Genomic DNA, 25,408 nt, shown 5'->3' with positions numbered 1-25,408 from the left:
ACACAATGTGCCTCCCCAAATGGACACCTAAAACAGGACTGGAACATCAACTGTGAACTAAAATGGTCCACAAGTGACTTTTTTCCCTTTTGGTTAAATCAATTTTAATTCTGGTTATTTAATTCGGTTTCTTAATTATTTTTCTTAAGTTTGAAGTCAGGTGGTTATTCTGATGACCTATAGTAAAAGAAGCACTATGTAACACCATTAACATGTACTTGGAAACCTTCAAACCTCTCCATCAATATGGGCGAGACCGAAGAGCTCTCAAAGGACGTCAGGGACAAGATTGTAAACCTGCACAAGCCTGGAACGGGCTACAAGAACATCAGCAAGAAGCTTGGAGGAAAAGAGACCACTGTTGGTGTGATAATTTTCCCTCGCTCTGGATCTCCATGCAAAATCTTAGCTCATAGTTTAAGGATAATTCTGAACTGTAGAACCTGATGGTCGTGTAGCCATAATTTTTGCATTCTGTCTGATCTGATTGTATTCTGTCTCTCTCTCTGTTAAAATAATCCCACCATAAACATTCTTGACTGTTAATTTCTTTGTAAGGGGGTAAACTCAAAAAATCAGCAGGGGATCAAATAATTATTTCCCCGACTGTATATACATACAATATGACCACCTGTCTAATATTGTGTTGATCCCCCATTTGCTGCCAAAACAGTTGTGACCCATTGAGCATTAACAGCATGAACTTCTTCAGCGATTTGAACTACAGGAGCTCGTCTGTTGGATCGGATCACACAGACCAGCCCTCACTCCCCACGTGCATCAATGTGCCTCGGCCGTCCATGACCCTGTCGTGGGTTCACTACTGTTCCTTCCTTGGACCACTTTTGGCAGATGCTGATCACTGCAGACCAGCAACATGCCCAAGAGCTGCCGTTTGCAGTAGATGCTTGAGACAGTTGTCTAGACGTCAGAATTTCTCAAACTCGCTCATATCCTTACGCTCGCCCATTTTTCCTGCTTCTAACACGTCAACTTTGAGGACAAAATATTCACTGGTGATTTGTGACTCATACTTACCTTCCTACCACTTTTAAATTAAATATTTAAACAAATAGGGTTTTTTTTCCCCCCAAAATACATTCCTGAATATTACAAGATATTTATTTGTGTTTAAATATCAATGTCGGATTTGGGCGCATGTTGATGACATCATACAGAAGTGACCAGTTAAAAAGTCGTCTAGCTTTAGCTTGTGAAAAGCAGGCAGTTCGCTCTTCCTGGGGAATTCACAAGAACAAGCATTTACACAGTTGCAGGGTTTTATAAAACCGTGTGTGTGTGTGTGTGTGTGTGTGTGTGTGTGTGTGTGTGTGTGTGTGTGTTCTTGTACATGCCAGGAAAAATGTCTAAATCCCTATAAGCCCCAGGAGCCACCGGGGCTGTGAGTCTCCCCTTCCCCTTCACACCTGTTGTGTCAGTGCAGGATCGGATGTTTCAATGTACACGAGCGACAATCCGATAATGTGTATGCGTGTGATATGCTCCAGCCCTCTGCCCTCCAGCTCACACACACACACACACACACACACACAACACTCACTAACACACTCACTAACACACTCACAAACACGTATTATAAAGCGTATTGTAGTTACTGAGCACTTACATTCAAACATCCTGAGCTTAAATCTCTTTATATCTTCCCTTTTTTGCTGATCTCGCTCTTCTCTCTCTCTCTCTCTCTCTCTCTCTCTCTCTCTCTCTCTCTCTCTCTCTCTCTCTCTCTCTCTCTCTCTCTCTCTCTATCTTTCTCTCTCTCTCTCTCTATCTTTCTCTCTCTCTCTCTCTCTCTCTCTCGCTCTCTCTCTCTCTCTCTCTCTCTCTTTCCCTCAGAGTCTCGGTGGTGTAAGTGAGTGGAGTGGAGTGAGTAATGGACCTGATTTATTATACAACCATTCAGCCATAAAGTAACATCAAGCCTCCAGACTGCAGCTATAAATCCACACGGCCGTGAGAGAACGTTCCAACTGCTTCTCTGAGAACAGAGAGAGGGAGACAGGAGAGAGGAGGAAAGACATTGGAGACAGAGGTGTCCTGCAGGAGAGAGAAGTCAGATAAAGGAATAGAGGGAAAGAGGTACAGAAGAAGAGATGAGGACTACGAGTAGAGAGAGAGAGAGAGAGAGAGAGAGAGAGAAAGAGAGAGAGAGAGAGAGAGAGAGAGAGAGAGAGAGAGTTAAACAAGTAGAAAGAGAGAGGTTAATAACGTGCGCTTTTACTCGTTCCTCTCCTGTGTGTCTGAACCAAACCTGAATTGTTGATAATCACCATTATCACAGTAATTAAACCATTATGCATTGATCTAATGCCAAATGCCTTCACACACACACACACACACACACACACACACACACACACACACACACACACACACACATTGCATTAGGTATCGACTGACGGATGGCGCAGCAACAACATCACCAGTTAGCACACTGACACGGATGTTCTATTTCTAGGGATTATTATACACCACTCTAACTGAAACATTCAACATCAAGACTAAAAATCAACACCATCAACAACACACTAACACCACACCACTAACACCCTCAAGACCATACCACCACACTACAAACACGATCAAGACCACTAACGCCACACCACAAACACCGATCAGGACTATTAACATCACACCACCAACACTGATCAAGAACACTAACACCACAAAAACCAATACTATTAAAATTATAGCGCAAACGCCAATCAAGCACAGTAACACCAAAACCATTAACAACACACCACCAACAATGATCAAGACCAGTAGACCACACCACAAACACAAATAAACACCATTAACACCAAACCCACTAACACCACACCACAAACTTGATCAAGACCACTAACATCAACCAAGACCACTACACTAACATCAATCCAAAAACAGATCACAAACACCACAACACAATACCAACTGACACCATCCCACTCACACCACACCACAAACACCAAACAAGAACACTAACACCACATTGATCAAGAATACCAACACCATACTACAACCACACCACAAAGTCCATCACACTAAACCCACCCACCGCTTACCCAACTAATGAGTGGAAGAAAGCTCATTGGTTAAGACTTTGCACCAGAAGTTTGTGTGTTTGAACCCCAGCACCATTTGACACCCTTAACCCTCGTCTGCTCAGTTGGATAAAAAGATGAGATAATTGTAACCCACTGTAAATGAGGGCTGCGAAAAGCCCTTAAATGTCGCACTGACGACACCACACTACTAGCAACATACCTCTTCAACCAAAAACACTAACATCATTAACACAACCAATGACACCACACCACTAACACCCGCCACACCTGCATCATTACACCCGGTCTGGGGTTATTCATTACTAAAACGGCTGTCAGTTGCTGCGTTGCAGCGTCGGTTTGCTGGATGGGAAAAAATAAGAAGGTATTTGCCAGGGCTAGCCAGCGTGTTAATGCTCTCCACTCCAGTACTTAGAGAGATAGAGAGAGCGCGAAAGAGAAAATAAAGGGCGATAGAAAAAGGGGGGTGGGGGGTTAGTCATGTTATTGACTAGTGCTATTGTCTCAAATCTCTAAGTGTCCTCCCCTTAACACTGAAGACCCCAAAGGCTTTTAATACGAAACCACCAGTCTATCTCTCTCTCTCGCTCTCTCTATCTCTCTCCCTGTTCATTTTCTCCATTACACATCACTCCCCTCTCCATCGTCAGTAAAGCGTGACATCTGTGTGTTAACTGTCGATGCGCCTCCTGCGTTTGTCGCTGTGTTTTTTGCTCCGCTGTTCAAGTGTCGATGTTGATGTGGAAACGCTGTGACACAAAATATGCACAATGATTGCAGCGCTCTCAAGCTGAAGAGCCCCAGCAACCCACACCATAACCCCCTCCATCCCTCCCCTCTCTCACTCTCGGAGTCGCTGATGTGTGACTGAGGGTCCCGCTGGGTAAAGGGTTTGCTAGAAGGGGTAACAGGGTGGGGCAGATAGACTACCATGGGAACTAACCTCACTTAGCACCCTTCCACTCTCCTCCTCTGCATTCCTGGCGTGTTTAATCCCTTTTACACAACAGCAACTTGCTCCAATTTCAATCAATTTGTTGTTACATTTAATGCTGTATAATCGTCATAATATAACAATAAAAAAAAGCTAAACATTTTCATTACTGTGTCAGACAATGTTATCCAGAGCGACTTACAATTATCTTACTCATACAATTGAGCACTATAGGGTTATGGGCCTTGCTTAGAGGCCCAGGACTGGCTGCTTGGTGTGGGTGGGATTTAAACTCATGACCTTCGGATACCAAAGTCCAATGCCTTAACCACTAAGCTACCACCTCCAGCACCCCGCACTTAAACGCAGTTTGTCGTGTTACGGAGAAATCGCAAAGAAGCATCCAATCCCTAAGTTACAAAACATCTACACTGGAGACTCTTTCCATGAATGTAAGATTTCTTACATTTTTATTGATTTTAATTTTTTTCTTTAATGTTGATCACTAAGGCTAAGTTTACACTACTTCAGATAAATTTGAAAATGGCGTTTTCGTTCAAAAGGCGCTTTTAGGGCGATTCGACCTGCTTCACCTGGTGTTTATTTACTTTCTGGCTCTTTAAAAACGTCACACCAATATAACTACAGTATAGGCATTTATTATGTTTGTTAATATAAACATGTGATTAGCAGCTGCAATATCGGAATCCAGGTTTGGACAAGCCTGTGATATAAAGCTAAATAATGGAAGCATATGTAACAATCTACAGAGATATGCTCAAGAATTAAAATAGTTGCTTGAAATGGTAAATGTTAAGGCCTCTGTCTGTCTGTCTGTCTGTCTGTCTGTCTGTCTGTCTGTCTGTCTGTCTGTCTGTCTGTCTGTCAGTTATTCTTTTCCTTTCAGCAGCCAGGGAAAATATTAACATAAGTAAGCGGTCCATGGCTGCCATGACACCGAGCACGGCGTGAAAACATCATTGTGCTGGAGTGATAATCCAAATGAAGCAGCTGGAGATTGGTGTGATTGCCAGTGGCGGACCTGCGAGCGAGAGAGGACTAATGTAATTGTTCGGGCTCTTGTCTCTGTTGATACAGGCTCTTCAGAAAGCATGTGATTTAGCTAAAAGCCATCTTCACACCAAGTAATTAGAGACACCATTCGGGTGGATGGCATTAGTCAGATACACGCACATACACTCACACAAACACACACACAAACACACATGCACGCTCAGGGTGTCATTCAATCCATTAGCCGTTAGATTATTTGCCTGCTCGGACAATGAGTGAGTAAATGTGTGTGTGTGTGTGTGTGTGTGTGTGTGTGTGTGTGTGTGTGTGTGTGTGTGTGTGTGTGTGCTGCTTTTTGGTTCATGCGTTTCTTAATATGTTTTTACACAGTGTGTGCTGGTAAGTTAGTGTGTAGTGTGTGTACTCAGACAGAGATATTACACTTGACTGACTTAAGTAGTGTGTATGTGTATAGTGTGTTTGTGTAAAGTGTGTATGTGTGGGTGAGTGTGTGAGTGTCCTATCCCACACAGTTTGGAGTCAATGTACTAATTAAATGTCCAGAGTGTTGGTTAAGACTGTTTCTCACACACACACACACACACACACACACACACACACACACACACACACACACACACACACACACACACACACACACACACACCACTTCATGTCCACACTCTGTGAAAGTGACTCTCACACCAAGTTTTACAGATAAGAGTTGCTGCCCAGAGGATATATTTTTAAAACAGAACAAATGCTGATTTTTCTAATGATACCGTTAACATCGCAACACATGGATCGAGGAGAATCCGGTGAAGAATTCTGCTCTACCGCTAAAGCGTAGCCAGTCGGCTATGTCTCATACTGATATATGGCCATATATGAACATATATCTAAAATGATAGTTAATACAGTATATGTGAACATATATTAACATTTTCATGGTTTTTATTTGTTGCTTGAAACATATATAATAAAGTACATGTACAAACATGTTTGAAATGAGTATTTTTTACTTAATATCTAATGTTTCTAATGTCTATATATTGTTTAACACCATTCTTGATACATTAAAATACAACATAATATATGAGATACCTGATGCTGAGTCATGGAATTAGTTCCTATGTAAAACTAGTGTCACTTAGATGTTAATATATACAGTGAGGAAAATAAGTATTTGAACACCCTGCTATTTTGCAAGTTCTCCCACTTAGAAATCATGGAGGGGTCTGAAATTGTCATCGTAGGTGCATGTCCTCTGTGAGAGACATAATCTAAAAAAAAAAATCCAGAAATCACAATATATGATTTGTAAACTATTTGTTTGTATGATACAGCTGCAAATAAGTATTTGAACACCTGAGAAAGTCAATGTTAATATTTGGTACAGTAGCATTTGTTTGAGGTCAAACGTTTCCTGTAGTTTTTCACCAGGTTTGCACACACTGCAGGAGGGATTTTGGCCCACTTCTCCACACAGATCTTCTCTAGATCAGTTAGGTTTCTGGCCTGTCGCTGAGAAACACGGAGTTTGAGCTCCCTCCAAAGATTCTCTATTGGGTTTAGGTCTGGAGACTGGCTAGGCCACGCCAGAACCTTGATATGCTTCTTACAGAGCCACTCCTTGGTTATCCTGGCTGTGTGCTTCGGGTCATTGTCATGTTGGAAGACCCAGCCTCGACCCATCTTAAATGCTCTAACTGAGGGAAGGAGGTTGTTCCCCAAAATCTCGCAATACATGGCCCCGGTCATCCTCTTCTTAATACAGTGCAGTTGCCCTGTCCCATGTGCAGAAAAACACCCCCAAAGCATGATGCTACCACCCCCATGCTTCACAGTAGGGATGGTGTTCTTGGGATGGTACTCATCATTCTTCTTCCTCCAAACACGTTTAGTGGAATTATGACCCAAAAGTTCTATTTTGGTCGCATCTGACCACATGACTTTCTCCCATGACTCCTCTGGATCATCCAAATGGTCATTGGCAAACTTAAGACGTGCCTGGACATATGGTGGTTTAAGCAGGGGAACCTTCCGTGCCATGCATGATTTCAAACCATGACGTCTTAGTGTATTACCAACAGTAATCTTGAAAACGGTGATCCCAGCTCTTTTCAGGTCATTGACCAGCTCCTACCGTGTAGTTCTGGGTTGATTTCTCACCTTCCTTAGGATCATTGAGACCCCACGAGGTGAGATCTTGCATGGAGCCCCAGTCCGAGGGAGATTGACAGTCATGTTTAGCTTCTTCCATTTTCTAATGATTGCTCCAACAGTGGACTTTTTTTCACCAAGCTGCTTGCCAATTTCCCCGTAGCCCTTTCCAGCCTTGTGGAGGTGTACAATTTTGTCTCTAGTGTCTTTGGACAGCTCTTTGGTCTTGGCCATGTTAGTAGTTGGATTCTTACTGATTGTATGGGGTGGACAGGTGTTTTTATGCAGCTAACGACCTCAAACAGGTGCATTTAATTTAGGATAATAAATGTAGTGAAGGTGGACATTTTAAAGGCAGACTAACAGGTCTTTGAGGGTCAGAATTCTAGCTGATAGACAGGTGTTCAAATACTTATTTGCAGCTGTATCATACAAATAAATAGTTTAAAAATCATATATTGTGATTTCTGGATTTTTTTTTTTAGATTATGTCTCTCACAGTGGACATGCACCCACGATGACAATTTCAGACCCCTCCATGATTTCTAAGTGGGAGAACTTGCAAAATAGCAGTGTGTTCAAATACTTATTTTCCTCACTGTATATATATATATATATATATATATATATATATATATATATATATATATATATATATATATATATATATATATATATGAAATAAAATCTACAATATTGTCATTACTAGCTAATAGCCTGCCTGCTAATTGCTAACTTGTGTTAAGTATCAGTTAACACTACATAAATCAACACAATCTCCTGAAGAGGATGCTGAACCAACCTGACTTCTAGCTCAATGCTACGAATCCTTTAGCTAACTTTATGCCTTATTGCCTTACACAATAACTGAATTATTAGCTTTTTAAACCAACCGGCTGCCATTTGGAGTTCAGATTCGGGGGTTAAAATAGATATACATTTGCCATGTGTTGCAGCAGTGTTTCTCGAAATAGTGCTGTTGTAAAATTTGCCTTTTGTGAATCCTGACCAAGCCGTGCTGAGACGAAAGGAAACTGGATAAGTGGCTAGCTTAAGAAAAAAAAACAACCCGTGGTCCTCTCGATGGCCATCTTGATCCTCTGACTTAAAGCCTATTGAAAACCTGTTGGGTAAAATATAGAGAAGAGTACAGCAGTGTGGACCTTGAAATTTGAAGGGATCTGAAGAGACTTGTCTCAGATTCCTCAGATGTAGTCTGCAATCTTTTTAGACATTATAGGGGATTCAGATCAATCATTTTGGTCAAGCAGAAAGTAGCACAAAGTATTGAATAAAAGGGTGCTATTAATGGTGCCACATATACAACAGGAATATCAAAGGAAAGGCTTTATAATTGCTTTATAATTGCCACATGTATTTACAGCACAATGAAATTCTTTCTTTGCATAACCCAGGGATGTTAGAAAGCTGGGTTAAGTGCACAGGGTCAGCCATGATACAGCACCCCTGGAGAACCCCTGGGTTAAGGGCTCAAGGGCCCCAAGAGTGGCAGCTTGGCAAAACCCGGGCTTGAACCACCGAACGTCGGATCAGTAACCCAGAGACTTTACCACTTTTGTCCAAGATTTTGAGCAAAACTTTTCTACAGCCTTATTTGCTCATATTTTACAAGGGGCCAATACTATCAGAGGACATTGTGTTTATTAATAAAGAATTCAAAGTGTGTCCCATGGATAAGGGCACCATAAGTGTACATGTAAATATTTGGTCCCTGCTTTCCCACAGGTCCCACAATCTGTCAGTGACTTGTTATTTGATTGTGGTAACCAGTTCTATGCTAATATTTATTCAATTTTAGTACATATATCTTGGGATTTCGGTGTGCCCCTAGTGTCACATTCAGTTATTTTGAATTTATTTTGAACATGGATTATTCTAGTTTGTTGCTGCCTGCCTGTGTATTGACTCTAATCGTGAACATTTTTGGCCCCAAGTAAAACAAACAGTTTCCTGATCAGTGCTAAATTAAGCTTGTAATACGGTACAGATTACCTAGTAGATAATAATTTTTTTTCCCATTTTGTGAAAACAGTGTTACTAGTGTTACTTATGTTTGCTTCAAAAGTACGGACTCCCTGTTTCGGAGTAAAGCCTTAATCTCGTCCATCGCTAAACTCTGCGATAAGCGAGCAAATCACCTGCGAACATCAAACGAGCTGCTCCTGTGGAGAATGTTATTGTAAGCGCAGGAGCGCCGCTGGATGCCGTCCAGAACTCGGGTTAGCAAGAGAAAACCTAGCGCTTAGCAGGTCTTTAATACTTAATAAAAACAGCCACCCCCGCTTGAAAAAAGTGCATACCTTGGGTGGCCTTTGGGTGAGATGTGGTGGAATTTACAGGAATGGAGTGATGGGGCGATGGAGGGATAAACAGGGAAAGGCGAGTGGAGAAGGAAGAAAAGAACCGCCTGTGGCAACTCTGCCTTTCCCCTTCTGGCTTTCTTTATGGGGTTACCCAATTCCCTGACAGTTTGTTTTAAATTTGGCCATGCAGATGTTTCTCTGGGTGACTGACTTTTATAGTTTAGAAAAGATTATATCAGTTTCCCTGCAGATTGTGTTACTGTATTTAAAGAAGAAACAACTGCACTAGAGAGGGGGAGAGAGAGAAAGAAAGAGAGAGAGAGAGAAGGGAAGGGAGAATGGAGAAAGGGGCCATGGGGATTTTTCTTCAGGGGAAGAATGAGGGTCGTTGGACTGGACATGGTTTGCTGTAGGTCTTTTTATCCTGAGGCCTCAGCACAGCGGCAAGAGAAAAGCTGGAATGTGAGCGCCAGGAGAGTCAGGTCCGACTTGCAGCATGAGACGCAAATCCTTTCCAATTTAAAAAGACAACACATGGGTCCGATTTTAGGATATTACTTTTTGATAGGCAGCTAGGGACAGGCTCACTTGATTTTCTGAATCGTGTCGCTTTTTCAAACAACCTTCAGCTCGACAATATCGAACTTACGGGTAAATAAATAGAAGTGTTCTGCTTGCGTCAGGGAGATCCAGCGCATCTAATCAAGCGCCAAGATCCAGAAAGTAAGAGTGGCAGCTTCCAAAGCAACCGGCAGGTGCTGGAAATTAACCGCCGACAGTCCAGCCAAGAGTCAGCATGGAAAGAAAAGTGGAGAGAGGGGTTGTAAGGGGGACACAAGAGAAAAGAGAACTAAACCGGAAATGGAGGGAGGTGGAAAGGCGAGTGTATCTCTTTTAGCGTGCATGTCAGAAATTGTCCGTCTTGGAGGTCATCCATTCACAACCTCAAGAATTTTTTTTTTCATGTTCCTTTTAATGTTTCCCTCGGCATGACAATGGTGGCAACAAGTGCAAGATTAAAGCCGCAGCAAACAGCCGAGCAATCCGTCGCTAAGCAGAAGCAGAAAGAGAGTTCGTCCCTCAATTTGGTTTAGCCAAAATAAGACAGGGTTCAGGTAAAAAGCAAAGAAAAAAAAAATTGCTAGTAACATTTCCAGTAATGCTAGCACACTCGATTCGGACTCAATCCTGCCCTCTAATGACGGGCGTTCACTCTGCGATTTTTTATACTTTTTTTTTTTTTTTTTTACGATTGTTGCTTGTCAGACTGTACGAACATGATCCTGCCCTGTTACTCTGTAGGATCTCATTTGTCATAATGTCAGACTGACATAAAAACTGACATACACAAGAAAAAGTCTAGTCTGAAATTACATCTCACATCGATCTGTGACACGTTCAGACCCGCATTCTCTCGCTAATGGTAGTTGGTTTGACAGTCGTAATAAGAGCAGTCAAACAGCATGAAAAAAGTCTGAAATCCTCTGCTAGAATTTCTTTTGAGGAAAAAAGATCGCAACAGCCATTAATCGGCTGTCACTGAACAAACCAGCAAACAAAGATTACAGATTTTAGCCTAAGACTCGAAGATCTCAGACGACCAAATCTTGGGCAAAATTGCACAGAGTGGACCTGGCTTAACTCGAACAATAACAAATCCTTGGGAACTTTTGCTACCAGTTGACCCGTGCCATTCGTCATGAATGATACCACGGTGGTGAAGTTTGGTCAGGAGGTCACTAAGGGCAAAAAAAGGCTCATGGCAGTGTTAGGGGATTTAAAAACACTTTGCGGGTGGGTTTACTTAAACATCTCGAGCCCCAGCTCTTCCACAGTGTGGGATTATAAACTAACCTTGAATCTGTCACTCATGAGTCGTTGACATTTCACATTTTAAAGTTAAGCTTAAGTGTTGTTCTTTGAGTTCATGGTCACATCTTTGAGTTCATGGTCTTTTTATGAATACATATTTTCTATAGAAAAGTCAAGGTTGTTTAAGAGAAAATACATAAAGGACAGCACATGGCATCACATACACGTTGCCACTTTGCTGAATGAAACTAAATTCTCTTTGCTTAAATTTACAGGCCACCATAGAAAACAGAAGAAATTTCCAAATGCGTTGTTTATTTGAATATAATTATAATAATCAACTTAATAATTGACTTCTCACATAATTGACTTTGTTCAGTTGAATTGAATGGTTATAATTATAATAATAAATAATAGTTCATATCGAAACATGAAAGCATGTCAGTGTACGTCGCATTTATTCATTTTTCTCTTCGCAAAATAGCTTTTTATTGTTTCTGAGCACGCACCAACCGACAATATGATTTATTCATTCATTTTCTCTATTCTTTTAATTAGACATAGTGTAGTAATACAAATCTCACAACACCAACAAGGATCAATGACCTAAAATGCACAATATTTTTAATCTAACATCCAAAGAGGGTAGTTAAAGGAAATTTCATCAGTGGTCTTTTCTCAGGAAGAATAGTATACATTGGGGCCATTTGCACAAATGATAAATACAACCATAATTCAATAAAAAAGTGGGGACACTGCAAAATGTAAATAAAACCAGAATGCAATGATTTGCAAATCTATAAATCCCTAATAAATCACTATCCACAATAAAACAAAACCAAAAAACAAATCAAAAGTTTAAACTGAGAATATATACCAATTTATTAATAAATAAGGTCAATTTTAATTTGATAGCTGTAACACGTCTCTGATAAGTTGGGACAGGGCCATGTTTACCACTGAGTAGCATCAAGTCTTCTGTCCGTGTACCTCTGGGAACTGAAGAGATCAGTTAATAAAGTTTTGGGAGGGGGGGAATGTTGTCCCATATGTGTCTGATATAGGTATGATGATATTATGTGCTGTAAATGATAAGATATTCAAATATATTGCAATTTTATGTTGAATTTTATTCTGAAATTGTTCCACAATTCTCTAGACACAGACTTTCACAGATTAATGAAGCTCTGCCCATCTTTAATTCTAATAAGAATTTAATTGAATTTATTTTAAGAGATTTTAAGCCTCTTTAAGATACACTATTTATACCCAATCATCTTACTGACCTGTTGTGAATTAATCTTTTTAATTATATTTCTGTTGAATTTTAATAACACTTACTTTTTCCAGACTTTTGTTGCCCCGTCTCAACTTTTTTGAGATGTTGCAGAAATTAAATTCGGAATCAGACCTTCTCAAACATTATACATTTTATCAGTTTCAACATTTGATGTGTTTTCAATGTTCTATTCAAAGTTCAAATTCTACTTGTCACATACACATACATTCTGAGTACCACGTGCAGTGAAATGCTTTTATACGACTATCCGACATTTGAGCATGAACAAAAAGGAATAAATTATAAGGATAAAAAAAAAATAAGCAGATAAATGAAAAGTATAAACTATAGAAAATATAGAAAATATATGTATATACATGAATCTAGATGGGGATGGGATCTAGATGGGAATATAGAAAATATATGTATATACATGAATCTAGATGGGGATGGGATCTAGATGGGAATATAGAAAATATATGTAAATACATGAATCTAGATGGGGATAAATGCGTTTGGCAGATATTAACAATACAAATTAAAGTGATTTAATGTGATTGTCCTTAGGTTCCCTGGTGGTCTAGTGACTAAGCTTCGGCGCTCTCACCACCGCGGGCCTGGTTCGATTCCCAGTCAGGGTACCAACCCCAGCCATTAGGGTTGCACAAGCCAGTGCACTCTTAGTGCCGGTCCCAAGCCCGGATAAATGGGGAGGGTTGCGTTAGGAAGGACATCCAGCATAAAAACATGTGCCAAATCGAACATGCGGATCACAGATACGGATGATCCACTGTGGCGACCCCTAATGGGAGAAGCCGAAAGAAAGTTTTAATGTGATTGTCCTTAAAGTGTCCATGTGCAGTATGTTGTGGTATAAAGTGTCACTGTACTGTGCAAGTTCAGATTATGAGATTTGCAATCATTTACATACAGTTCATTTTATACAGTGCCCCAACATTTTTGGAATTGGGGTTGTAATATGATACAAACTAGAGCAACATATTTAGAGATCACAGAAAATCTAGTAAATCATGAGGCCAGAGGACATTTGTCTCCTATTTCCTGTCACTCTCTTGTTGCTTTTGAGAAGCATTGAGTGATCCATTAAACGTTTTGGAGAGAAGCCAGAAACAAGTCAAAAAAAGAAGATGGCAAAAATAAGAAGAGTATAACAGATTTTGTGCAAACGTCTCATCATTAGTTATTTTATTTCTTTATTTTTTTTCCAACTGTGAATAAAAAGGAAATAAAATGGACCGCTATTAAAAATGTTTTGTTTTTTTTAGGATTTCTGATCAGCATAGTTTCAATCTCCATGTCAGAGAGCTTGTATTGCTGGTCTGTTGAAAAAAAGGGAAGAATGTTAGTGAAAGCCAAATGCATGCTTCAGAAAACACCAGACTTCAACACGTGCACCTGATTTGTGTGTTTATGAGAATGTTACCTCTCTAACTTATACAGTGCTAACACGCTCCACTAGGAGTTATGAAAGCCTGGAACTTGTCTCAAATTATATTTATCAAAATACACGACAACACCCTTCACTCACATCGGGCAAAGCGAGATCTTAGTGAACGGCAGATAAACCCGAAAACACAACAGCACAATCCCCAAAAAGAAAAAAGGGAGGTCCATATTTTTACATTGACATTGGACCTCCTGGAGTGTTAAAGGCTCTGGCATAGAGAAGCTGATGCTGGATCTGTGATGATCACAAATGCTGAGCTCATAAAACTAGGAGCTACTAACCATATAGACTGTAAAAGACTGCATAAAGAACATCACTTATAATCTTATACTCCAATAATCATGCTAGTTCTCACTCTCCAGTGTTCTGTACTATTGAAAGATTTATGATCACACTCTTGATGTCACCCAAATGAGGATGGGTTCCCCTTTTGAGTCTGGTTCCTCTCAAGGTTTCTTCATGATTACATCTAAGGGAGTTTTTCCTGGCCACAGTCGCCACGGCTGCTCATCAGGAATAAATACACACCATTCACCTTAACTGTTGATTTCTGTAAAGCTGCTTTGAGACAATGTCTGTTGTGAACATTGTATAGTTGTTGCTGATTGGCTGACTGACACAGTGGAAAACTGGAGAGAGATGGATGTTCAAACTTAGAAAATGAAATTAAAGTAAATACAGTATGTTTTGCACTTACAGGCCACCAGGATTAAAGTCTGTTAGGTTTTTTTATGTACTATATGAACAAACGTTTGAGCATCCCATTCCACCTTTAGTCCCCAATTCCTGTTCTAATAGCCTCCACTCTTCTGGGAAGATGTTCCACTAGATTTTGGAGTGTGCCTGTGGAGATTCACTCAGACACAAGGGTGTTAATAATGTCAGGTATTAAGGTAAGTGGGGTGAGGAGGTTGAGGTTCAGTCACCATGAAAAATGCATTATTGTTAAATAGGGTTTAAGTCAGAACTCTATAGCAGGAGATCTTTTACTCCAATCCATAGAAAAAATATCTTCATGGAGCTGGCCTTGTGCACAGGGGTATTGTCATGCTACTGCATGGAAGGTTTGGGTCTCCTAGTTCAAGTGAAGGGAACATTTCATGCTAGCACACCCTATACAATTGTGTCAAGTCAAGTTTATTTCTATAGCGCTTTTCACAACAGACATTGTCTAAAAGCAGCTTTACAGAATTTTAAGAAGGAAGGTGAATGGTGTGTATTTATCCCTGATGAGCAGCCTGTGGCAAGGAAAAACTCCCTTAGATGTTATGAGGAAGAAAACTTGAGAGGAACCAGCCTCAAAAGGGGAACCCATCCTCATGGGTAACATCAAGAGTGTGATTATAAATCTTTAAACAATACAGAACACAGGAGAGAGAACTTAATGAGTTACTAATTGTGTGCCTCCAATGTTGCGGTAACAGTTTAGGAAAGAACCACATGTGGCTGGAGGAGTCAGGTACCCTAATAGTTTTGTCCATAGAGTGTATCTCCAAATCATTTCTTTTTCCATTCTGTTTTGTTTCTTATTCCATGTCAGTCTCTTTCCATGGCCAGATTGTTCTGCTTGTTAACTCATTGCCATTGTAGTTAAGTGGTGTCACCTGTTGCTTGCTTCTCTTTATTAGTCTCTGATTATTCCTCGTCTCGCCTGGTCTCATTTTTTTCTTTGGCTTTTATCTTTTCCTTTCTAGAAGCTGTGAGGTGGTGTAATATCTATGATGTTACCCCATGCACCAATGTGACACCACAGCCAGTAGACATTCTATAAAATTTAATGCTTAATCCCCTATTTTTCTGATGTAACACTCCAATATATAACATCCATATAACAGCTAATTTGATAAGCAATTGTTGTCAGGCACCCTTCTCTAGAGTAATCAACAAATATCTCATATATAAAACTGAGAAGGTAAGGGTTAGAAGCCTTGCCTAAGGGTTAAGCAGTGGCAGTCCCACATTGGTGATTCTGGGATTTGAGACATCTGTCTGTTTAGAAGTTCAACAGCAATAATGAACAGTAAGGAAGTAAATGTAATTTGTTACTTAATTAGCTTCCTCACGTATCTATACTTTACTCAAATATTTCCATTTAGGGAGACTTTTACTTGAACTTCACTACATTTCAAAGTCAAATATTTTACTTTTTAACTACATTTTGTGAAACCAGTCGTTCCTTTTCACTTATGTGTAAATAAAAACGTAACTGATCAAACACGCAGCAGGCCACCAATCAGGGTCGAGTGTGCGCTCTATTTTGAACTTTTTATTTATTGCCGCTGGGTAGTGTCTGCTTAGCACGAACATACAGTTCAGCATCAGTTCAATGGCAAGCAGAACATTTTGAGAGAAATAAATAATGGAAGAAACTTCTCACTCTAATTTGGTACAACACCAACTAACTTGGTTAAACACCAACTGCCCTATTTGCGCAATTTTTTTTATGTAACTGAAAAGAGGTTTTGGGCTCATGATAATCATATAAACTGAGTTGCTTAAGCAAAGAGTCTTGTGACAAAAATGATAATTGCAACATTATAGCTATTATAAACCTACTATCTTGGATTCTTATGTAAATTTGAAGGCAAATACTTTTGTACTTTTACTCAAGTAAAAGTTTAAATGGACACTTTTCTGAATGTTTGTTTTACGGAAGGATGGTCTTGAAGATCTTCTTTTTGAGAAGGTTCAAGTGTAGATGACCAGCCGGGATGACCAAACATAGCGATATATAAACTATATTTTCAGGTGTCTGGTGTTTGTAGTTGAGACTTTCTGCTAGTACAACCATCACTGCCCTGTAGTGTCCCTACCAATAACACTAAATCTACTTTGATGTTTTTTCCGACTCTTTGGTTTCAGACGGTTTTTCGACTCGATCGTCTCGAATTCGAGATGAAAGAAAAATAAGACCTTGAACTCGAGCGTCTCCCAAGAGGCTTCCAAGTCCTCCATTTTATCGCCGGTCACTTTCTCTGATCTGCTCGATGACAAAGGCGTGTGTCTGACGAAGGTGACGGAAAGCAATGAGTGCCTCTCCGAGTCTCACCGTCTTTGATTATTGCGGCTTCGCTGATGGCGTGGAAGTAATGCCGTTGTAATAGCTGGCCAATCATCCGCTCATGCCAAGACCAAGGAGCATCTCTCCTTCCATTTGTACAATAAGGCTGCGCTTCATTCTCAAGCGATTGTGATGACACCCTACGTAGGGTGAAACTCTGAGCTTGGTTGAGTTTTATACCTGAAATGCTTTGTTTGAAAGAAGGTCTAGATAGCTTCAGATATCAGGTATGTTGGGGTGGATGTTTCATACTCTCATTGCTCCTGGAAAAGTTGTAGTGTTGGAGTTAATAATAATAGTATAATAGTTCATAATAGCATTCAAGTACAATTTCTGAATGCATTCATAGTAAAAGAGCAACAGAAACAGATTTTTGATGGCTAAACGTTTGTGGAAACTGCATCATAAGCTTTATAAGGTGCTTTTTTTTTTATTTTGCCATTCCACATTTAGTTCCCATTTGCTGTTATAATAACCTCCACTCTTCTGGGAAAATGTTCCAATAGATTTGGAGTCTGCTTGTGGAGATTTGTTGAGATTCATTCAGCCACAAAAGCGTCAGAAAGGGGGAGGAGGCCTGGTGTGCAGATTGGAACAATCCATACCAAAGGTCTTCAATAGGGAGTTGAGGTCAGAGCTCTATAGCAGGAGAGCTTCCACTCTAACCCATGCAGACAATATCTTCAAGAAGCTGGCTTTGTTCGAAATCAGGTGTCCCAATACTTTTGTCCGTATAATTGTGTGTCTAAAAGCAAATCTCTAGATGCTACTATGCCAATATTTACAGTATGTAGCTCCTAAAACTTGGTACCAATGATATTAGCTACATTTTCTTATTGGCAATCACCTTTGTTATAATGGAATTTCGAGACTTTTGTCTGGATTTGTATTTGCATGTTTTTAGTGGTTTACTTCAAACCACATTGTTTTAATGCATTAACCAAAAAAAAGGTAATAAATCATCTTCGGAAAAAAGTTAGAGTTTAAAATATACTTACATTTTATAATTCAAGAGTTATACTTTAATTTCACTTAATTGATTTAATAAATTTATGACATTTATTATTACCTTTTTTATTATATTATATTCATATTACATAAATAATCATTTATTTATCCACTCACAGATTCTTTGATTTGTTCATTTATTTATTTATTATATATTCTTTTATGTATTAATTTTACATACCTTTAATAATATTCGATTGATCTTTTTTCTCTTCTATTTCTTTTCTCTCTTTTTTTTTTAATTGGGATAGTTTGTTTGTTCACTCGTTCATTTAGACGCGCAGATCAACGAGGTCTTTATTTCATCTTTCTTTATTGCTTGGGTTGCTTTTTGTTCATGCATTTTTTTCCCTTCGTTTCTCTTTCTTTCGCTTTGGATGAGAAAAAATAATGTAATATTTATTTATTAATATATAATATTATGTGATATTTAAGTATTTAAATCCGGCTTGTCTGAGATTTTTTTTTACGATATTATTCTTCATTAGTCTTGCAGATAATTCACACTGCGAGAGAGAGAGAGAGAGAGAGAGAGAGAAAGAGAGAGAGAGAGCGAGAGAGAGAGAGAGAGAGCGCGAGAGAGAGAAACACAAGGGGGTAAGAAAGGTTGATGAAAGAAAGACAGAATGGGAGATCTGAGTATTTGAGGTAAAGATGAAGGGAGTGTAAGAGAGAAAGTGCACCTCCATCTCTCTCTGTCTTTTTCTCCTTCTCTCTTGTGTCTCTCTCTCTCTCTTTCTCTCTCTCTTGTGTCTCTGCCTCACCTTTAATCTGCGGAAATGCGCTGAGGAGATAAGGTGTAATTGTAAAGTGCAGCAGGACGAGTGAAATGTCGGGAGATCTGGCGTGATCAGCGGGCTGAGGAAGGATGGAGGGCTGGATGGAGGGAGGGAGGGAGGGATAATCACCGTGGCCCAGCGCTGGCATGATGACGAGGCCCTGCCCTCCTTCACCAAGCAGCAAAACAAATTAAAGCCCTCGGGGGTGAGCGGCCTGTTCCACAATAGCATACATAAATATTTTATCTTGTGCGCTACAGGTCAGGAAAGGTTTAGTACATCATCCTTCACACAAGAGCTCACACTTCAACACACACACACACACATCTTTTGTCTCAGCTTGGAGTCTCAAATGCAGAGGAGCACAGCAAACACTTGCCTCCTTGCATAATAAATAGAAATCCAGTCTGCAATTAGCCGAGATGTAAATGCAAACACCACGTTACTCTCATTGCACCTCTATTAACAGGTGATTGAAAGCTTTGTGGGCCTTGTGGGTAATGCAACACCCACATCAAAGAATATAGGGTGTAGTTAAAGAAGTGGTAGATCAGTGGATCAGATTTTGGACCTCTGATCAGAAAGTCATAGGTTTAAATCCCATCTACACAAAGCTGCCACTGCTGGGCCCTTGAGGAAGGCCATTAAACCTCCATTGCTTAGTTGTATAGCTGAGATAACTGTAAGTATCTCCTGATAAGGGCGTAAATGCTATCCCAATACCGTAAATGCTAACTTTAACGTTTAACATATTCAGCTAGCTAGGTTCTTGGACGGCGTTTTGTGCCGATGCGTTAACATCTAGCTGCTCACTGTGCATAAATCTGGTGATTCCATTAAGTACTGGTGTTGTGATTTTTAAGGAATTGTTGCTCTATGTTTAGCGAGCTAGCTGGATGTTGTTTACAATAATAATTCTAGTTTCAGATTCTACACAAGCTTCAAGATTTTCTGTTCAACATTTGTTTGATGCTTGGAAGCTCATCTTAATGTTAACAGAGTCATTGAAGTAGTTCATATTGCTTTGTTTCACAGGTTTGTCTATATTTATGGAATTTGGCAAGCACACTTATACGTGCCAAAGCAACTTACAACTAGCTTATTTATGTAATTGAGCAGTTGAAGGTTAAGGACCTTGCTCAAGTGCTCAGTAGCTTGATGTTACTAGAATTGGATATCATGACCTTCTGAGCAGAAAGTCAACATCCTAACTTCTAAGCTACCACTTCCCACAAGTGTTTTACTTCTCCAATTTCCCCAATTAAGTGTGTCTATGAGTTCACAAAGTGGTATCAAAAAGTTTCGAGACTTACGGCGCTAACTGGATGTTCTGACCAAGCGCGTTACCACGTCTGCGGGTTCATCATGGTCAGCAAGTTAAAGCAAAGAGCAAACAGAAAGCACTGCATAGAACTGTTCATATCTGCCACACAGATGGTTAAAATGACATACGTTTGACATACGGCGAAGATGCAAAGAGTTGTTTGGGGTTCAAAAGCGCTTCAAGAACGCAAGAACTTTACTGGAAGACAACGAGAGTTCAGGAACACCTTCGATGAGCTCAACCTAGGCAAATGTCGAAACCATTCAGGAACTTGTGCATGATGATCGTCGGAGAGAACAACCCACATGATCTCACTTCCGCACCAAGATTAGATTTGCCAGATTAGCTTGAAGGTTTAACACATGGTTTTGACATTATTGCAGAGATCCAGCTCAAAGAAGAGTTTCAGGACACATTACAGAAGTGGCAGGAACGCTGGGAGCGCTGTATTGCTGTGCAAAGGGGCTATTTTGAAGGTGATAGTCTGTAAATGTAAATAAATAAAGTACTTTCTTGTAAACAGAGCTCGTCTCAAAACTTTTCGATACCACCTCGTATGCAGATGTGGGACGTAGTCAAGTACAAATACTTTGCTACTGTACTTAAGTAGATCTTTCTGGTATCAATACTTTACTTCACTATTTCTTTTTTGGAGAACTTTTTACTTTCTCTCATTAAATTTTTTACACAAAATTCGATACTTCATATTCCTTACATTTTCAGACCAGGCTCATTAGTAAAAGGGACGCAATGCGAATAAAAAATATTCATCATGTTACCAATTAGATTTCGCCTCTTTGGTGGCATGATCAACATTTTTCCTTCTTAGCGCACCGTTTTCAGGCCATCAACCAAATTCTTGTCATTGCGCTGCTTTTCCCACCTACCACTGGTGTATCATTTCCTGGCTCTCACACACCACAGACGTAGGCTAGCCTATGTAGCTAACAACGAGCAAAACAGAAGGCAACAAGAAGTCTGGTGTTATTGTGGATGAGACAGAGGGAGTCAGTGATGTAAACATGACTAAGAACAAAAACATTCCTGATCACCTGATCACCAACTTTTCTTTTTTTGTGTTCTATATGGTGGATGTTCCGCCTGGACACATTCATTAGGTAACAACATTTTTTAGACTTTTGTATTATTATATTAATATGATGTGAGATTCAGTTACCAGCGTGACACTAAAACAGGTAGTGGTAATGACTACTTTTTACATAAGTACATATCAGAGCCCAAACTTCTTTACTTTCACTTGAGTGAAAAAGTGTAGCCAGAACAACTTTTACCAGAGTCTTTTAAAACATGAGTATCTGTACTTCTACTTGAGTGAAGGATGTGTGTACTTTTGCCACCTTTGCTTGTATGTATGCAGAAGTGGGCAGATTGCATGTTGATCCAAATGTGTTAAACTGCCACATGGTGAAAGATGCGGTTGTCTCACAGGATTAAGTGCCACTCTTCCCGGTTGAGGTTCTGGTCATATTTTTTCTCATTTTGGTGGCTGGGAAATTGGCAAAGTTGATATTAGTGAGAAAAATTGGAAAGACAAACACTGATTGTTGTAAGATTAACAATTGACTGCACTTCGATCGAGTTCTGACTGAGCTGCCTGGTTCAAGTCCAGCTGGAGGTGCGGTGTGCTTAAGTCGTTATTTTTTTATTTATTTTTTTTTACAAACAAATGTCTTGTAACACACTTTGAGTCTATTAGATGTAATTGAGAAACGGGTGATTTCACTCAGCCTGGGAAAAAAACAGGAGCCGTGTAGAGTTTGATGGTGTGATTAGCTGACAGCGGGTAGCCGTAATTATCCAGTATGCGCTAATGACAGTACAGTGCGATCACACAGTGGGGAATGGGAAACAGCAATCCCCCTCCTCCACCTCCTCTTCTTTGTTCTTCTGTTTGCCACATTCAGGTTTAATAAGGTGACGCTAACGAGCGGCGTTTAGCGGAGTTTATCTGTGTTTTAGACTCAAATGGTGGTAATACAGTAGATTTTTTTTAGGTTTGATAGACAAAAAGATATCCTGAGGTATAAATCTCCACATGTTAAAAAATGTTTCATTTGAAATACTTGTGAAGTGATACTGGGGCTTATTTGTTTTGTTGATGATTGATGCTCATGTGTTGTTCCTGTAACAGTAGTTGGTTGTGTGATGTGCATTATCGCTAGCGCAGCTTGATAAGAGTTTATTAGAGAAAACAATACAGGCAGGATTTTTTACCAAACAATATAAATATAGCAATTTTATTTTTTACTTGACATTTTCTTGTTGTGGGATAATAGCAAGAAATCCAGAATTAGCGAAGGTGTTTGTGCAAACGTTCGACACAAAGTCCCAGAATGCAGTGTGGCTATACAATGGTGAATTACGGCAAAGACCTGGGTATGGGATGATGCGTTTTAGCATAATGTATATATAATGTAGACCTCATTTGCCCCCTGTTAAACTGTGTGAGCTTCAGAATCATCATTGAGTCACATGTCCTGCCTGAAATGCACTTGCACTCAGATCCTCTTTCTCAGAAGTCCTTGTGATTTTGGCCTGGACCAAGTCAATGTCAGGAGTCAGTTTTGTTGTCGTGGTGGATGTAACAATATCAGAAAAAAATATTCAAATGCAGATAATATTAAAGCATTAATCACTGAATTAATTTTTAATTTTGACTTTTCTCCAAATCCAACATTGCTGACAGGCAGCCACACATATCGATTTTTTTTTCCCAATACACACAATCGCTATATAATACAAATAATAATAAATAATAATAATAATAATAAAAAAAATAATAATTATAATTTTATTGCTAAGTTTTTGCTAAGAAGCCTTTATGCATATTTTATTTACATTTATTTGTTTTATTTTATTTTATATTTAAATGGGTTTATTTTATTGTATTTTATTTATATGTATTTTTAATCTTTAATTCTTTTTTTATTTAATTATTTTGTTTTTTATTTTTAGTCTACAATATTTGGCTTAAAAAAAAAAGACATTTTATGGTTTTTTTTAGTGAATATAAAGTATTTGGACCCCAAAAAAGAAAGAAAGAAACATTCTATTTAGCAGTTCACATTGAGGACGATAAGAGTCTTAATACTCTTAAGGCATTTGGTCACTTATACAGTGTTTACTCTGTCCAGCTGTCACAGTTGCACACAGTGACCTCGATCCCACATCAGGATCGATACTAATCTGGTGTGTAATGTATGTCCATTGATCGGCCGACCCCAGGGGGTTATTAGGACGCCTCTGCCTTTTAAACAGGGTGATAATCCTGGATAATAATGGCAATTGAGACCCTTTAGCTCCCTGGTGGAACAGAGACATAAGCGAGGACCAGTCATTCAGAACGTGATGTCGAAATCCATATTTCTGGTTGAGGAGAAAAAACGTTTAGAGAAACGCTAGTTAGAAATTATTCTCACAAGACAAAGCTTTAGTTTCTAGATCCTGTACGTTTCCTCTATAAAGCTAGCCAAGAAGCACAGGAAGAGGCACAAGTTTGACAGACATGACAGATGACTAACCACACATGCGAGATGATGTCATTCACGTCAGATTTCATGTCGTGCTCTCGAATGACTTTTGTAAACAGGAAACTAATCTTTTGCTCAAAAAAGCTCATTGTGTGGCAACTTTTAAATGTTTTTACAGCTCAAAACCCAGTGATGACAGAGAAGCTTGTTCCCAGAAAAGTGTACAAAACTATATAGAGTGTCACTGAACTAGCTGTATGGCTGTGTGTGGTTTTGGAAATCACCCTTTTCAATTCAATTCACTTTTATTTAGCACTTTTCACAATCTACAATGTCCCAAAGCATCTTGACAGAAATTAATAGGTTCTAAAATTTGAATTCAATGTAAGTGACTACAAGTTTAATTTTTACATTTATTCCTAATGAGTGAACCAGTAGACACAGTGGCAAGGAAAAACTCCCTGAGATGGTATGAGGAATAGAACCTGAGAGGAACCAGATTCAAAAAGGGAACAAATGCTCATCTGTTACACCGAATGTCCATTCATTTATTCTAGTTTTATCGATATGCTTTTGTTTCCTACTGCTAGATATCTAGCTTAGCTGGCTGCTTTAGCTATCAAGTGAATAATAACAATGCTAACGCAAAGTTTCTGTGTCCACTCCACAGCTGCACTTTTTCACAACAGCACATCTGGTAAGATTTACGTCCTCTTACTTAGCAGCAATTTGCAGATGATACCATTTTTTAAGGACTTTTTTATCATTGATTTATAATTAAATGTTGTAAAACGTCCACAAAAGCAAATTTATTCCTGTTAGAATTCACATTATAGCAGCTAAAAGCTCATCATCCTGTCTTTTTTTTCTCTCTCTGTAATAAGTAACCTAACATGGCCGAAATATTTCTGACTGATCCAAAACTCTGACACTGGAGACTCCAAAACACAGAATGCAGACTACACCAGTGATGCAAATTTCTTTGTTTTTTTAAATCAATGTATTTATTTTCTGTGCATGGACAAAAGCACAGAAATCCCCCGTTTATCGCGGTGGTTACGTTCCAAAACCGCCCGCGATAAATGAAAAACCGCGATAAACGGACGCCACCCCACAATTGCTATTTTATGTATACAGTACTGTACTGTATAAATGTTTTACTTCTTTTTATAATTAAAAATTATATTTAAATTGATACATTTCATTATTTCAACATAAAACTCCATAAAAACAATTCCCTATAAGTTTTTTATTCTATCGTGATATCCGTGAGAAAATCAGCGAAACAAATGAGTTATGTGGCAAATACAATTCCACGATAAACCAGAGGGGGCGCCAGATTAGAACCGTGGTAAAGCGTGGGATTAATGTATTGAGACACCTGATTTTTCCAGCCATATGTGGTTCCTCTTTAAACTGTTACCACAATGTTAGAGGCACACAATTAAAAAGGATGTCTTAAATGATTTTTTTTCTTCACTTGAACTAGGAGACCCAAACCTGATCCACCATGACAATGCCCCTGTGCACAAAGACAGCTTCATGAAGATATGGGTTAAAGTGGAAGATCTCCTGCTATAAAGCTTCAAATATTTTTCTCTCGGTGTAATAAACTCCATCAATGGGAGAAATGGAGTTTCCCCTAAAACTGAAAATATATATAATTTTCTTTCTCAGGAATAGAAT

Source organism: Silurus aristotelis (genome assembly GCF_946808225.1).
Source record: "Silurus aristotelis genome assembly, chromosome: 11".
In the NCBI taxonomy this organism is placed as follows: domain Eukaryota; kingdom Metazoa; phylum Chordata; class Actinopteri; order Siluriformes; family Siluridae; genus Silurus; species Silurus aristotelis.
This window is presented reverse-complemented; position numbering follows the sequence as displayed.